Raw genomic sequence first — 14,194 nt, 5'->3', positions numbered from 1 at the left:
ACAGAGAAATAATGTGATATTTAAACATATGTGTCTGATTTCTTTCACTTAAAAGTGTGGTCTCAGGGTGTATCCATTTAATTAGAAATGTCTCAAGCTTATCCTTCTTTATGCTGGAGTTGTACTCCATTGTATTAAAAAGCCCTATATATTCTCTATTCATTGATTGATGGGCATTTGAGTAGTTTCCAAGATTTAGCTATTATAAACCATGCCAGTATAAAAATGCTTGTGCATATAGCACTATTGTGTGTGCTTTTAATTCTTTCAAGATACCAATAAAAGGAATAGTTGGATCAAATAGAACCTCTAGTTTTAGTTTTTCTGAGGAATTTCCATACTGATTTTCAAAGTGGTTGCACCAGTCCACACTCCAACCAAGAGTGAAGAAGGGTTCCTTTTTCCCTGCAGCCCCTCCAGCATTTGTTATTGCTTGATTTCCTGATAACAGCCATTCTTTCTGGAGTTCGATGGAATATCCATGTTCTTTTAATTTTCATCTCTCAAATTACCAGTGATATTAAACATTTTTTTCATAAATTTATTTGTTGTTTCTACATCTTCATCTGAGAAGTTTGTATTCATTTCAAATGCCCATTTTTGGATTGGGCTTTTAAATTTGAGGGATCTGATTTTTTTGTAACTTTATTTCTGATATTTTCACCATTTCCAATGATTCTCTAAGTGCCCACCATCCTCTTGGTTAGTTGAAGAAATACACTGATGGAGGCCCTGCCTGAATGAGAATGGAAGAGTATTGCATTGTTGTATGGGATCCAGACATAGTCCCCCAGCACAAACACTTCATGCCAAGTAACTTTGCATTCTTTTGTGTTCTTTTTCATCCTGTTCTTACAGACCAGGAAAGTGAACATAAGCTGATGGCTGGAGCAGAAGGTCCCACGTTTCAGCCTCTTGAAAAGGCTGAAGCAAAATGTTTTGTGATCTTTAAAATACAAAATATCCTTTGCTCTCAACTGTGAAACAGGAAATACCTTAGCACATGTCTATTCACATACAAAGAAGGGGGAACAACACATAGGGATTTACACATGTATATTCTTTTCTGGATGGATGCTCTAGAAACTAGTGGGAGGGACTCTCTACAGGGACACTGAAACGGGAGAAAAAATGGTGGAAAGACATAGCGGGGATTTTTCTGTTTTTGAAGTCTCTTTCTCTGCTTGGGTAGTCCCTGGTTTTCTCCCTTTTTTTCCTCTCCTCATCTTCCTCTACCTCCTCTTCACCTTTCTTTTTCTCTTTCTCTCTCCTTTTCTTCCTGTCCCCACATTTTCTCTCTCTCCTTTTTTTTTCTCATACTAGGAAGTGAACCCAGGACTTTTGCACTGAGCTACATCCCCAACTCTTTCAATGTTAAGTTTTCATTAAGTCACTAAGTTACTCAGACTGGGCTTGACGTTGAGATCCTCTTGCTCAGTCTTCACAAAACTGAGGGCTAACTTTTTAACTTTTTATTGGAGACACACACAGCCTGCCTTCCACCCCAGAAACTCAACACTGAAGCTGTTCACTCTTGCTTTACTTTTATAGCTGTAATAGAGGAATTTGATCCCGGCTCAGCCAGTCAGATCCACCACTCTGTACTACAAAGAGAGGAATGATGATGCAGAGGTACAAAAATGACTGAGAAAGTCATTTAATTGTAGGTAGCAACAACTGGAGTGGGAAGAACCAGTAGAGGAGTCCAGGATGGTGCTTGGTGGTTGTTGATCAGCAACTGACACATTGCAAGACTAACAGGGGTGGGAGGTGAGCATGGCCACGGGTCTAGCTGCTGCTATCATCCTTGTTCTCCAGTGTTCCTTTCAGTACTGGGAGGTTTCTGGTAAGCTTCTGATACAAGCATTTAAATGATACATTTCATTTTAAGTGCTGTTTCAGTCACAACCTTCACATTGTGAAGGATGTGCTTTCATTTTCAATATGCTTTCATTTTAAATTCAGGATGTTTTCCAACTTTCCTGTGTTCTCCTACTTGACTCTGGTTATTTAGATCACATTTAATATCCAAAATTTGGGGAAATTTGAAAGTTTTTCTGTTATTGAATTTTTCTTTAATTTCACTGTAATCAGAAAACATACTTTGAAGATTTAAATTTTTTTTGAACTTTTCTGAGGTACAACTCTTGAGTGAGGTATTCTATGAATATCAAGTAGGTCAAGTCAGTTGACAGTGTTTTGATCATCTTTATCCTTAATAAAGAATCCAACTATAAATTTATCTATTTCTTCTTAAGTTCTCTTTATATATTTCATGTATTTGAAGTCATTTTATTAGATGCACACACATTGATGATTACTGCGTTTTCTTTATGAATTAAGCTCTTTATTATAACACAATATCCACCCATCCTCGGTAGTAACTCCTTGGTCTCAAGTCTACTTTGTCTAATATTAGAATAAAGCCTCTGGCTTTCTTTTTTTTTCCTTTTTAAATATTTATTTATTTTTGGTACCAAGAATCAAACACGTCACTGTACATTTGCCAAGCAGGCTCTGTGCCACTGAGCTATATCCCTAACCCCTTCTTTTTCATTTTTATGAGGTTTGATTACAGTTTATTTCTCTCTTTGTTCTATGTCTTTTGATTTAAAGTAAGTTTCTTATAGGTAACATATAGTTGACACTTTTAATCCAATCTGAGGTCTGTATTCTTAATTATATTCTTAGACCGTTTATATTAATGTAATTTAATATATTTGGATTAAAATTTACTGTCTTTTTATACACTTAGCTTATAAGTGATTCTGCTTGAGTCTGACTTTGAATATTGTTCATCACAGGCATTTATTGCTTATTTAGACTGAAGGTTTGTGCCCTTGCCATCCTGCTGTCCCGTTCAAATCCCCTCTTCCTCTCTCCCTCCCTGTCTGTCTCTCTCCAGGAAAAAATGAACACTCAGTTCCAAGTAAGAAAGGAGACCCTCATCAGTAATTCATCTGGACATTTCCCAGTCCGTAGAAATAAATTTCTATTATTTTTAAACTTCCATTCTGTGATGTTTTATTATGATGTCCCAAACTAATTAAAATAGAGTTTGGTAGCAAGAAGTGAGGAGCTGCTGTGACAATACCTTAAAATGTGGAAGCAGCTTTGGGAGCATGTAAAGGTAAAAACTAGGAATTTTGAAATACATGCTAAAAATTAGCATTAAAGACAATTCTGGTGACCAGAAAGAAAAGGAGATATCTAAAAAGTTCCTTCTTTCCATAAATGATAAATAAATAATCATGACAGTGTGCTGGCAGAATTATGAATGTTAAAGGTCATACTAGTGAAGACTCAGACTGAAATTCATGATATTGGACAGTGGACAAAAGAATGATTCATAATACATTAGCAAAGAACTTGGCTAAACGTTGTTGTAGGGTTTCATGGTAGGTAAATCCTTTGAGCAATGAAATTTGTTATTTAACTCAGACAAAATATTGAAGGAAAGTCTCTGTTCTTCCTGAATTTTTACAGAAAATGAAGAAAGAAAATAACTGAAAAGGATTGTTAAACGAAAGTAAAAGGAGTTTAAATATTTAGAAAAGTCTCAATCTATTCATATTATAAAAGAATGAGAAAACTTTCTTTGAAGGAAACAGAAGAGAGTGTGGTCAAAAACCATTTGAAGAGATTAGTCTGTGTGAACCACCAACCTAACTAAGCCACGTCAGCAGAAAGACTACCAACTGAATCTGAAGGGGATGCAATGGGAGGCAAAGAAAGAGGTGGTTACCCTTCCTAGACACTGCAGGATCAGATCATAGAATTATTCAAATGCAGACATCACTATTCTTTGAGAAAGAAGGGAGATCCAGATCCTCCCAGTTTTAAAAGAGGACATTACGTTGTCACCTTAATTTTGATAAACCAGAAGGCAGCCACCCAGAGCCTTGTGGATAGAGTATTACTTGAAATAGCCGAAGGGGAAACCTCCACAGGGAGCGAGGTGGGGGGTGTGCTCTGCTCCAAGCAAAATATCAGTCCAAAAAGGATGAGTTTTGAGCCGTAAAATTAAATGTATTTGCCTTGCTACTATTTGAACTTGCTTGAGACTATTACACTTTTTTTCCCCTAACTTCTCCCTTTTAAACAGGAAATGTCTACCTTTTCCTCATTATTTTATTTTGGAAGCACATAACTTACCTACCTTCACAGTATCACAGCAGGATAATAATTTTGTTTCAGAACAAATGGTATCTTGAACTTCAACCACAGGTGATTTAGATGAGACTTGCGAAGTGATACCATAAATTAAGACTTCTGAAGCTATTGAAACAGATGACTATTTTGCATATGAGAAGGACATGACCTGTGAAGAAACACTAGGAGTAGAATATTATGAGCTGAAACTTTTGGTCACTCCAAAATTCCTATGTTGAAGCTCTAACCTACAATGTGAAGGTATTTTAGGTGAGGCAGAATTTAAAATTGGGGGTGTAACTTTGCTTCCTCAGCAGCAATGAGTATATCAGCACCTTGATCTTGGACTTTCTGACCTTCAGAATTGTGAGAAATAAATGTGGTATTTAAGCCACTCTATCTGTGGTATATAGCTATGATAGCACAGCTAAGCAAGTTAACTAGTTTTTATTGATTCTTTACATAAGCAAGTATGCTTTTTAATCTATAGATTTAAAAAAACATATGTACAATGATTTTTATCACAGCAATATTTCTAAAAGTGAAAAATTAAAAATAATACAGATTTCCCTTTTTAGGGAAATAATTAAATAAGTTACTATACTTCCTTTCTATCAAAGGCTACACTTTCCCTAAAAACAAATGAGAAAAACTATAGCTAATGATATGAAAAATATGTCTAATATTCTTAAATGAGAAAAGCTAGTTTTGTTATAATACGAACAGTGTGGTACAATCTAGATATTAAACAAAAAATCCTGCCAAATAAACATATCCTTTCCTACATGTAAAAATACATATGTGTGTGTGTGTGTGTGTGTGTGTGTGTGTGCATGCTTAGGAAAAATCTGGAAAGATACACAGCACATGTATAGTAAGGATACACAGATAAATAATAAAGATACTCAATAAGGAACTACATGCTATCAGGGGAACAAGCAAAGAGAAGGTTTGCTTCATCTATGCTACTTTATTTTCACTAATGAGAATCTATTACTTGTGTAATTTTAAAAAACATTATTATAAGGAATTGTGATTAGATTATGGCTTGAAAGATAAAAAAATAGCTAATAGTATTTTTCTCTTTAAGGCTGATGTTTTACTCAATTTATTAGCAATGGGAGACTTAGGGAACCAGATAAACCATTTCTGCCTTTTGTCCTACAATAGCAACAACAAAAAGCACAGCGAGTGTCCTGGGAGTACACCGTGTGTCTGGGGTGTGCCCTAACGTGTTCAGTTATGCTCATTCATGCTGAGACATTACTTTTTGCCTATAAAAGGAGGAATTACAACATCAGGCCTGAATTGTTCTCATTTCCAAACAGCTACAAAATGTCAACACAAGACTGTCAATCTCTGTTCTCACCTCTCTCACAAACACTCCCTGGAACCAAGGCCAGACATAGAAAACAGATATAGGCAGGCTCTGTTTTGACAACACTGGAAACGCCTGTGATTAGGAGGTTGGACAGCGTAAAAATGATTAATATGTTTCTAAAAGAACAGGGAGTACACCTCCAAAAAGAGATAATTGAATGGGCGTCTCAGCTGGTTTCACTGTCTCCTACCCAAACAAAGCCACACATCTCACACAGGTTTCTTCTAAGCAGCTCCTGACTGTTTGCTAGCATTTTTATCATGGCAAGGTAGGTGGGTTGAACGATTCTTGGAGGGTGGGCAGAAAGGCTAAAGGATGGCAAAAAAAAGAAAGTAAGAAAGAATCCTTATTCCATCATAAGATAAATAGTCTTTAAGCAATCAATACAATGGATGTTGGTATCTTTTAAAATCAACAGACAACCATTCTCCAAATTTATCAGCATTTCATGGGACATGGCAGTTGCCAGTTAAATTGCTAGTTCTTAATTTATTGAACAGGAAATTTTTATTTAGCTTACCACACATGAATTCAAGTTGTATTTCAGTAACTTTATATGACTGGGTATTTTCCAAGTCATTATCTTTTTCTTAGAAATATAGTTTCACTTGTGAACTAAAACTCAAAATATCTAGGGCTCAAAATCATTAAGAGTTTATTGGATCATTGAACAGAACTGTTTGCAGTATCATTGTTGGAATGTCCACTCTACAAGCTTTAATTTTGTGACTGGAACAATTATTTCTAAGATGGCAATATGTAATCCATTAACTAGTGATTTCCTACTGCGCATTTTTTTCTTCTGTAAATCTGTATAACTTGTACCCCTTCACTGTTTTTTTTTCTTTCTTTTCTTTTCTTCTTAAATAAAAATTAAAAAAAAAAAAAAAAGAGTTGGCTCAGCCATTCTGAGCTACGGAGTTCTTGATTAGTGAGTAGTCTTCAGCCACAGACAGGTTTGTAACTGGCTCTATGTCCCAAAGCTCTGGGCCCCATCTCTACTTCAAAATTTTAAGCATAGTATTTCTTCTTTGATCTGTTTGATATTGAGCTTTTTGAAGAGAAGCTTAATTTTAAAAAAGAAAATTATTCAACACTTTTGTTTTCAGCATATATTTACTGAACTCCAACTATGTAATGGGCATATTTTGGGCAGGACGCTGCAGCAAAGAATAATGATGCCACTTGCCATTACGGAGCTAACATTTTACCATTCTACTGGATCAGATGATCTTTAAGGCTCCTTTCCAGATCCAGCATTCTACACTTATAAGACATCATAAAGCAGATGTCCTTAGGCACACCCAGAGAACTTTTTGTCCTTACAGTTAACTGTCTAGCTATAACTGCACAGGACAAATAAACCAGAAGAATTTAAGAGTGTCGTGTTTTGTTGGTGAATTGATGAAATCAACATTTTGGCTCTGTCAGTGAGTTAAATTAAATTAGTTAACTATTATGTGTCTGTCCTGGTCTATTTTTGTTGCTGTAACAGAATGGCTGGGACTGGGAAACAAGGAGAACAGAGATATATTTACTATAGTTCTGGAGTCGAAGAAATCCCAAGTCAAGGGGCTCACATCTGGTGAGAGACCTCTTTCTCTGTCATTCCATGGCAAAATGCAAAAAGGCGTGAGAGCACACATGAGAAAAAGTACAAACTCAAAGCCTCAAGCCATTAATCCGTCCAGGAGGGTGGGGGATCCTTCATGAATTAAACACTTCCCATTAGGCATTATCTCTCAACATGGTTGCACTGGACATCAAGTTTCTAACATAAACTTTTGGGGGCATATGTTCAAACAGTAGCAGTGCCTCGACCTCTTAATCCGTAAGACAGGAGTAATAGTAGTAGTAATCTCCTAAGTGTGTGGTTAAGATAAAGATACATGCACACAAAGCTGAAAGCTATGTCTAGAATTCTGGAAACTCTATTTGGTGTTATTAGTTATTATAATGTATTCATCTGTCCTTATATGAAGATAAGATGAATTCGAAAAGGCCTTTAAAAGTAGCCTAATATAGTTGAGAATTCATCATAAAGCAACATTAATTTGAACCTTATCAATCACTGCCAGCCATAACATGATGCCCAGTTGAACCCAAAGTTAAGGTTCAAATGTTTCATATGAATATACCATAATACTCACTATAAGGCAGACAATAAGCAAATACTTATTAAATCAGTGAACCCATTTTAACGACGTTTAAAGCCCATAGGTAACGTTGGGTGATGTTTAGAGTAATTATTGCCAAGATGCACCCTTTTTCTAAATTTTATTTTCAATTACAAACAATAATCTAACAAATACCTACATATCACTATTGAAATTACACAACTGCTACCTCAACAGTTTGCCTAGTTAGGTGCAAATAGTTCTTTAAGAAACACAATTATTTAGAGGCAATTAAAACATCATTCTTGGGGTCAGGGATTTAGCTCAACAGCACAAGCACATGTCTGGCAAGCACTAGGTCAAAAATGAGTTTGATCCCTGGTACCAAAAACGAAAACAAAAGTCTCTTTCTTATTTCTTCCTTTTTTCTAAGGTGATTTTTTTGAAGTAGATGTATATCATGTTTACAAAAGTTTTCAGGTATATAAATAACCCATTCGACTGTTTTATGTATACCTATTGCTCCTTAGTGAACATTGAAACTGTTAATTTTTTACTGTCACAACAGAGCTGTAATAATAAATATCCATGTCTGTGTCTCCTTGTGGTCAGATACCAAAGATAACATAAATATCTTGATCATTATTAAATGCCATCAAGTTTCTCTCCACCGTGGTGGTTTCAACATGTGCTGCAACTCATAATGCATAAGTGTGCTTATTTTCCCATGCTTTTTCAATTTTTGGTGCTGGTTGCAATTCTCTGATTATTTTGGGCTGGAGCATCGTCTATGTTGGTTACAACTATTGCCTCTCCTGTGGAATGGTAATATCCTTTTTCAATGAGATTCACTACATTTTTCTTATTAACTTACAAGATTTATCCTTATGTGGTGTACAAGTATCTTCCTTCTAAACTATTTTCTTCTATCTCTGTTTATGGTAGATTTTTTTCCCATAGGATTTTTTTTTTTTTTTTTTTTTTTTTTTTTTATCGGTACCGGGGATCGAACTCACGACCGCCTGCTTGCAAGGCAGGTGCTTATACCGCTGAGCTAAATCCCCAGCTCCTCCCATAGGATTTTAATAAAGCTCTACTTTATTACTGTTTTCCTTTATTTATGGTTTTTGTATAACATATAAGAAAGTTTCCTCGAGCTAATGTCATAATCATATTTTTCTATGCTTTCTTTTTAAAGTTTGTTCTTCATGTTTAGATCCTAATGTATCTGAAATTTAATTTGAGTAGGGAGTGATATAGGGGTCTAATTTTACCTTTTGTATTCTGCTCACTAGTATTTTATTTTCTTTTGGTTTGCATTTTTTAATATCCTCAGTAACCAAATAATAATAACAATATTAAGTTATAAATGAAGTTCTTAGGTTCTGATGTTGCTGTTTGTTCGATGCATAATTTTATTTATTGTAGGATTGTTTGTAATTTTAGATTGTAAATTCTTGGCAGGACTTTATTTGTATATCTTGTACATCTTGTAGACTTAGTTGAAATTTTTATTTTTACTTTTAGGAGGTAACTCTGGTGAACCATAATCCCAAAATCAATCTGTAATAAAATATCTCAGTCCAAGTTTCCAAGATCACATAGATATAAAAAGAGTCAACTTTAAACTCATGAAATGAAAATTTGTAAATACAAATTATCAGGAAAATATTTGTCTCTACTGAGAATTCTAGAAGACAGACAAATGGTCTTGTAGTGGAAGGTGGGACTTTTTTTCCCTAGTTTATTCCTCCACTGAAATGCAATGCCTTGGAGTTCTAAGCTTATGCAAGGGTCTTGAGTTCCACTATTCTTGGCCATAGCAAAGTTCTTCACCCCACTGTTTCTACATGGACATTAACATTAATGCTCCAAAATTACTTTTACCCAAAAGCCTTCATCTGAGTTGCCCTTCACGTACACACACACACACACACACACACACACACACACACACACACATAGCCAAAGAACCTAAAAATCTTCCACATTTTCTGGCTTGTTTTTCTGTTCCTTTTATCTGACACATAAAGGCTTCCCTTTTTTTCGTATAGATTATCTGGATTCAGATAATCCAAACAATTTGCCAAATTCAATTTAACTTTCCTTCATATGTGTGTGTGTGTGTGTGTGTGTGTGTGTGTGTGTGTGTGTGTAGGTAACCTGTAAGATCAAATTCCCCTACCCACACTTGGTATCCTACAGTTTGCTGAAGATGTCACACTTTTCAAATACTTCAGTCTTGAGTGCTTCTGCGGTAAGCCTTGTGACTACTTTGGGGTGTAGTAGAAGGCCAGAAATCAAGTAGGATGGTGAGCACATTTGTCTCTGAGAACTTCTAAGTTCATTCTGCTCTATCTGTAGGAACATTTAGGACATAGTTGTGGCCAGTTACCTTCCTTCCAAACTTTTTCAAATGATTCAGTTAGTGTACAGAGAAAATTTCTTGAAATTAGACCAGTGAGGAAACCTGAGCTGGCTCAAGGTTGGCTGGCACGGTGATCCTGGGACTTTTGTGTTATCATAGGCTTAAAAATGAACATAGCCAATTCCGATTTTTAGCTTCCAGTTTTTCCTACTGGCTGCACTGTCATAAAATAGAAGGGAATGAACCCTAATCACTGGAGACCATTTTACTCAAATGTTTCTCATATCTTATTTTTATTAAGGGTATATAGAAACTCTTCACTTAGATCAAGCTGGACTCAGCAGTTGGAAAGATCAGGAAGCTCGTGCCAGATGGAGTGCCTACTAATTCCCAAATCATAAGGTCTGAATTATTGAGGTTTTGCAACAATCTCTGAATGGGTTAAGCTGACCTGAAAGTTCCCATGACTTGTGATCTTGTGCATTCGTCATTCATACTAACTTTGTGGTCAGCAGTAGAATTAAAGATCATTAGCCTCTGGACCTGAGATTTTGTTTGCTTCACTAAATCAGATTTTACTGAGCCACATATGTTATTCATCTTCTTAAACTTAGAAACACGGGGCCCTTTCTGCTCTCTTGCTTTGCTCTCCAGCTTTGCTTTGATCTGTGCGGAAGCCTCTCGCAGCCCTCAGAGCCTAATCAGGAGGGAAGAATCTACCATTTTATTATTTGCTTTCATGAGACCAGATAGATCTAACTGTGAATCTTTAGTAAAACTCAAAGAAGGGGAAGCCACTGTTTCTTGAGTTCTAATTAGCCATAATCAGGGTTTTTCACATATAGTTGTGAAGTTCCATTCAGCCTTCCCAAGTCAAAACTATATTATTAGATATATCCATCCTCCTTCCCAGGGAGGCCCAGAGTCACGAGCTCTCTTTATTTTCCTCCAGAAAACTTGCTAGGATCGAACTCATGACTTCATACTTGCCAGTCAGGTGTTTATGCCACTGAGCTAAATCCCCAGTAGTGACATCACCTCATACTTACCGTTTTGAGGTGTGTCATGTGTATGTATGTGTTTGTGATTTTCTTTTTTTTTTTTTTTCTGTCTTTTTTGAGACAAGGTGTCACTATGCAGTTCAGACTGACCCTGAACTCACTTTGTAGTCCAGCTGGCCTTTAATTCACATCAGTTCTCCTGCCTCAGCCTCCAGAGTGCTGGGATTAAAGGCATGAGCCACCACATCTGGCAAGCTCATTCTTACTGAATGGAATATCTCACTTTTGGTGTTGGATGAAGGCAGCAGAACCTTCAGTTTGGTAGACTGAAGCAAGTCATAATGGAGCTGCCACCCTGCAATTCACCTAACCACCAGCCTTCATGATGCTTCCCTCATCTTATAAAAGAGGAAACAAGTCCAGAGGCACCATGTCTCACCTTATCTTACCTTAGATTTGAGAAAACTAACTACGGAAGAACTTTATTGGCCCTGTCCATGGCAAATGGAGAAGAATTAATCAATTGTGCTTGCCTTGTAAAAATCAGTTGGCTTACTCTGAGAAATAGAAAAAAGATAGGCACATTCATAAACGTAGGAGCTATTTTTCTGAACAATTTAAAAATTACATTATGAGTCTCAAAGAAAAAGAGAAAAGTGACTAATTAAAATTGCATCTCTTAGAATTAGTGGCCATGAGAATTTCTTTGGACATAAAGATGTTGCTATGAGATCACTTGCATATCATGATAAAGATAATAACATAAAGGCACATAAGGAGAGAAGCCAAGTAGTATATGGGGTCATTTAAAAGGAAGGCAAAGCAAGCATCTTTAAAAATGTCTTACTTGGTAATCAAGTTTATTCAAATGTACAATATTGATATCAAGTTCTCTAGTACGGATTAATTGTATGGTCTGATATTTTAGCTGAAAATGAAGTCCTAAGATGCAAAACTAGTGCAACCATTGCATTTCCTAATTGTATTCAGAGATCTGTTGTTTTTTATAATTGACTCCTGAGTGGTTTATTTTTCTTGAATCGGCCCTTGTCCAGAAACTGCATTCAACACTGCTTTTAGCGCAACTGTACTATATGAGGGAACAAAATCTTAAAGGGAAGGAATGGCCGCATCTCACTGAGCTATGCTGGAGACAAAGGAGAAGGATTTTAGGTACCAGTGGCCTTTTTACTTGCTCTCAAAGAAGTATCCTCAGCACCTATCCACCACTATCCTCTAGGTTGCTATTAGATTTGCTCATGTACAAGTCCATCATTATGGGCTTACAGGAAAAAAACATACTCTAGGGAGTTTCAAAAGAAAATGATTTATTCTGCCACTCTCAGCCACGCACATGTACACCTTGGAATGCGGACTTGTCTTTGGCTATGTGGCTCACTAAGACTCTTCACTTGGATTCACATGAAGGGAACACATAACCCAGAGAAAAGGTAACCACTTTATCTATCTCTAAACAGCTTGGTCCTGATCCTGAGACCTCATTCGAACCAACAATAAATTTAAATGAATTTAATAAGGAAATAGTGAATAGGAGTGAATAGGAGACTATGCTTTAATTCATCTATTGCCATGCTTGTGTAGCAGCAGGGGGCGGGGGGATCCTTTTTACTCAACCTGATGACTAATGAAAATGATTGCTCTATTCCATTATAAATTAAATGGGGTTGAGTTCTTAGAGTGACAGCAAAGTGACAGTTGCCCTTTCAGACCCTGGTTTTTAAGTGTTTTGCTGGTTTTCAGAGATGTCAGAGAGACAATTAGCAAAGGGAAGCCTTTTTACTCTAATAATGTCAAGCCTAGTGAGAGGAGGTAGAAATATTCATGGGCCTTTAGGGGGAAAGTGCATGTCAAATCATGACAGAAAGAAACCTCTGTAGGTGTGCCTTCACAGTGCCAAAGGCTCTCAGCTCTGTAGAAGGTGCCCTTGATGACTACTTCACTGGAGTAGCTTCTTTGGGTACAGAGTGGTACAAGTGGGCTTTGACATACAAAGGGCATCTGGTGGATATTCTAAATCAAGGAGTCTGGTGTGCTGTGTTAAGCCTTCACCAACTAGCAATACTTTACAAATCAGTTATTTGAATTGATACTTATCAGTTCCACTTATGAAATGTCTCACCATTTCAAATGCTCGTGCTTTGACACAGTGAACACACTCATCAAGGGTATCTTGACCCCTATCATCAGGAGCTCTAGGACTTGCCTCATGGCCACAGAATTAGAGTATTGAAGGGCTGGGAGGAATTTAACAATCTTTGGTTTAAATAAGAATTTTATAGATGAAAAAACAAGGCCTAGCATGACAAAATGACTTTCTTAAGGGTGCTAGTAACTAGACACTGCTAGTTACCAGTGTCAGAACTATCTGTCTTCATCCTCAGCTTGTTCTGGATTCCCCACCCTGAAGTGTTCAGAGATGGAAAGTGTCCTGGTGAGGGAAAAGTCTTTCAGGAGAAGGTCAGATTCTCGCCTCACTACCACCACAGTTCTGTCCTCTTGTAATGCCTCAAGCTTATTGACTTTAAACCACACATATCAAGAAACCTAAGAAAGTTAAGCAAAGTTCTGGGCAGGAAAAAAAAAAAAACTTGAATATGCCATAAATCCAGAAGTTATATCTCTGTGATGCAGTATTACAAAATGTTCTTTGTGACTATTAAGCAAATGGAAAGAATGTTTTATTGTTATTATTATTATTATTATTACTATTATTTGGTACCGGGGATCGAACTCATGGCTGCACGCTTGCAAGGCAGGCGCTTATGCTGCTGAGCTAAATCCTCAGCCTTATTCCTTTTTAATAACAAATCCCTCTCTCTTGCCTGGTGCCTGTCTAGATATTATTAAAACACTAATCTCAAATATATTTCAGGTAATGTGAACTTCTGAGTATACAGGAAAATGTAGAGACCTCGCAAACACTTCTACTGCAGAAGTTAAAATATAGGAACTCTTAGAAACACTTTTAGCATTGGTTTGGAATACAGATTTTTGGTGAAATTTCTGTTTTTCATCATGTCTGTCTCCATGTTAATTTACAAATGTGAGGATTTTATGTGTTTTCAGCTTTTAAAAAATGCATTAAGAGTCATTGGGGACCTTAGGCAGTATGGTTTATGTTCCAGTAAAAGGCAGATAAGACTTCTTTAATTAG

The 14,194-nt window shown here is 36.5% G+C and overlaps 1 long non-coding RNA gene across 2 annotated transcripts in view; it reads right to left on the bottom strand.

Moving 5' to 3' along the window:
• LOC134478097 (uncharacterized) overlaps nt 1-14,194 on the bottom strand; it is a 71,062-nt gene that overhangs the window by 46,953 nt on the left and 9,915 nt on the right. The window contains exon 3 of one of the 2 annotated variants that reach the window (XR_010050488.1): nt 5,026-5,841. The exons of the other annotated variant lie outside the window; for it this stretch is intronic. This is a non-coding gene — a long non-coding RNA (uncharacterized LOC134478097). Of the gene's footprint in view, nt 1-5,025; nt 5,842-14,194 lie in introns of those variants that run through there. 2 annotated transcript variants of the gene reach the window in all.

This window comes from Cavia porcellus, unplaced genomic scaffold (genome assembly GCF_034190915.1).
Source record: "Cavia porcellus strain 051 isolate PalLab524CR breed Dunkin Hartley unplaced genomic scaffold, mCavPor4.1 scaffold_11, whole genome shotgun sequence".
Taxonomy (NCBI): domain Eukaryota; kingdom Metazoa; phylum Chordata; class Mammalia; order Rodentia; family Caviidae; genus Cavia; species Cavia porcellus.
Note: the sequence above shows the minus strand (reverse complement) of the source record. Positions and strands in the feature narration are given on the sequence as shown.